Below are 3,419 nucleotides of genomic sequence, written 5' to 3' on the forward strand. Positions count from 1 at the left end.
CAAACTGTATATGCATGTTGTAATGTGATGTTACAGGAGTGTCATCGGAAGAATTCTGAGAAGGTTAGTGAAAAAATTAATATCTTTTGGCGATGTTGACTTTTATCGCTCACTTTGGCTAGAATCAATGCTGGGCTGCTAATTGCTATGTGCTAAGCTAATATAACGATTTATTGTGTTTTCGCTGTAAGACACTTAGAAAATCTGAAATATTGTCTGTATTCACAGGATCTGTGTCTTTCGATTCGTGTATGCTGTGTATTTTTACGAAATGTTTGATGATTAGTAGTTAGGTAAACACGTTGCTCATTGTAATTATTCTAGTCCATTTGTGATGGTGGGTGCAATTGTAAACTATGCCATATACCTGAAATATGCACTTTTTTCTAACAAAACCTATTCCATACCATAAATATGTTATCAGACTGTCATCTAATGAGTTTTTTTGTTGGTTAGGGGCTATAAATATCTTAGTTTAGCCGAATTGGTGATGGCTACTGGTGTTGGTGGACAAATAAAAGATGGTGGATTATGCTAATGTGTTTTTAGGTAATAGATGTACATCTTTACATATTGTGTCTTCCCTGTAAAACATTTTAAAAATCGGAAATGTTGACTGGATTCACAAGATCTGTGTCTTTCATTAGCTGTATTGGACTTTAATGTGTGAAAGTTAAATATTTTAAAAAAATATTTTTTTTGAATTTCGCGGCACTGGTTTTTCAGTGGGGGGGGGGGGGGGTGTGCCGCTAGCGCCACGCTGATCCTAGACAGGTTAAGAGGCCGTTTGAAAATGTGCACATATTTTCCAGTTTTTTCAATATTCACCCTGCAGCCTGAAGAAGTTTTAAACCCTGTCTCTCTCTCCAATTCATTTGTATATATTGAATAAAGTTGGACTCAGAGTGCAACCTTGTCTCACTCGCCAATTCATTTCTAAACTTTGAATAAAGTTGAACTCAGCCTGCAACCGTGCCTAACTCCCCAATTCATTTTCAAAATGTTGAATAAAGTTGGTCTCAGACTGCAACCTTGTCTCACTCCCCAATTCAAAATAAGGAACGCTTCATTCTACTGTAGACCGAGCTTCTCTCAGCCAGCAATTCCCCTCCTCCTTAGACTGAGAAGAATGGGATGGGCAATTTATTCCTCCGGTCAATCTTCTCTGTTTGGTTCCAGTTTCTCGACGTGTGAGGAAAATGAGGAGCGCTTCACGGATTTGCGTGTCATCCTTTCGCTTTATTTGTCGATGTAGAACTTGAAATAGAATTGACTTTTGATTTTTTAAAGAATGATCTCAGACTAAAATGTAGTTTAAAAACGAAGCCTTTTATGATTCACAGGGCTCTTGGTCTCTAACCCCTCACCTGCTGCTTTTAGTTGCTCCTCCCCAAGTCTTTGTTCCCCTGCCCCGACCACTTCCCACCCTTCCCCCGTTTTCTGCAACATGGCCTGGCCAAAGATACGTATAACTAACTCCCCAATTAGTAGAGGGAGAGAGAGAGAGTCTGAGTCTGACTTTGATGTCTGTTTAAATGTTGTGACATTCAAGTTTGTTATGTTTAATACAGCTGGACTAAAATTTAACCTGTTTGGGCTGCAAGCCCGACGTCGGAACGAAAATGACAACAGCTGCAGGGCGCGAAATTCAAAATCTATTTTTTTTTTAAATATTTAACTTTCACACATTAACAAGTCCAATACAGCATTTGAAAGATAAACATCTTGTGAATCCAGCCAACATGTCCGATTTTTTAAATGTTTTACAGAGAAAACACCACATATATTTATGTTAGCTCACCACCAAATACAAAAGTGGACAGACACGTATGATTATGATGTATGAATTATGATTCAAGTAGCATGCACAAGCCAACCGAAATAACCTAAAACCAACCTAAAGAACCTAAAAAAAACTACCTCAGATGACAGTCCTATAACATGTTACACAATAAATCTATGTTTTGTTCATAAAATGTGCATATTTTAGCTATAAATCAGTTTTACAGTACTGCTCCCATCATTGCTACAGCATAGCTACAGTCTGAAATCAGACGGGAGTAGCCAGAGAAAATACAGACACCAACGTCAACTACTAATTACACCTCATAAAACATTTCAGAAAAACATATGGTGGATAGCTAATGAAAGACAAATATCGTGTGAATAGAGCCAATATTTCCGATTTTTGAAGTGTTTTACAGCGAAAACACAATATATCGTTATATTAGCTAACAACATAAGCTAGCATACGGCAGCATTGATTCTAGTCAAGCGCTAGCATAGCACAGTTAGCACAGTTAGCATAGCACAGTTCGACAGATATATGAAAAAGCATCCCAAATTGGGTCCTTATCTTTGTTGATATTCCATCAGAATGTTGTAACGGGGTCCAATGTCCAGTACAGTCTTTAGTTGGGTTCCAGAACGAAATATTTTCCTCTTTGGTTAGCAAGCACAACGGTCGTGCGGCGCTAATCTTTCTGTCTTCAAAAAATTCTTCCAAAGCATCACGTCTAAAGTCCAGAATAAATTGCAATAATATAATTAAAGTATATTGAAAAAACATACTTTAGGATGATTTTGTGACATGTATCAAATAATATCGTATCTAGAGGTCATATTCAACTTAAACGAGCGTCTTCCATGAGCCGAGTCCAGATTCTGCCTCGCGCCCGGATTTTTTTTTTAACTGCGCAGGTCTCACAAGAAGATGTGGTATTCAGTCCATGGAAGAGATATTCGACTGCTTTCAACTCTCACTTCCGCATTACACCCAGATGAAGGCGTATGACGTGTTTCTACGGTCCTAAGTGTCATGACCTTGTATAGACAAGGTCTTAAATAGACACATCGCATTTTGGAAATCTCAATTCGGCTGGGAAAATGGCTGTAAAAATAGAACTGTTCCACTTAGAGAAATAATTCAAACGTTTTTAGAAACTATAGACTGTTATCTATCCAACAGTAGTAAATATATGCATATTGTAAAATCAAAAATTTCTTAACCTGTTGGGGATGGGGGCGCTGTTTAGACTACTTATGCTAATTTGGCTAATTTTTTAAACGGCTTCCCACAAAATCCTTGATCGTACAATATGCATATTATTATTATTATTGGATAGAAAACAGTCTATAGTTTCTATAGGAGTTGAAATTTTGTCTCTAAGTGGAACAGAGCCCATTCTACAGCAATTTCCCTGACATGGAGTCAGATTTGAGAAATGTTGGCCACTCTTCTGAAGTCATTTAAAAGGGCACTGTCGTTGCTATGACTATACGGACACTTCTTACGTCTTCCCCTGGATGCCTTTACGTGATGACGATTCCAACGGGCTCGATTGCTCGTTCACAGGCCCTACAAATGAAAAAACCCTGAAGCTAGTCATTCTTTTGGAGCTGCGTAACGCGCGTGCTGG

Source organism: Salvelinus fontinalis, unplaced genomic scaffold (assembly GCF_029448725.1).
Source record: "Salvelinus fontinalis isolate EN_2023a unplaced genomic scaffold, ASM2944872v1 scaffold_0907, whole genome shotgun sequence".
In the NCBI taxonomy this organism is placed as follows: domain Eukaryota; kingdom Metazoa; phylum Chordata; class Actinopteri; order Salmoniformes; family Salmonidae; genus Salvelinus; species Salvelinus fontinalis.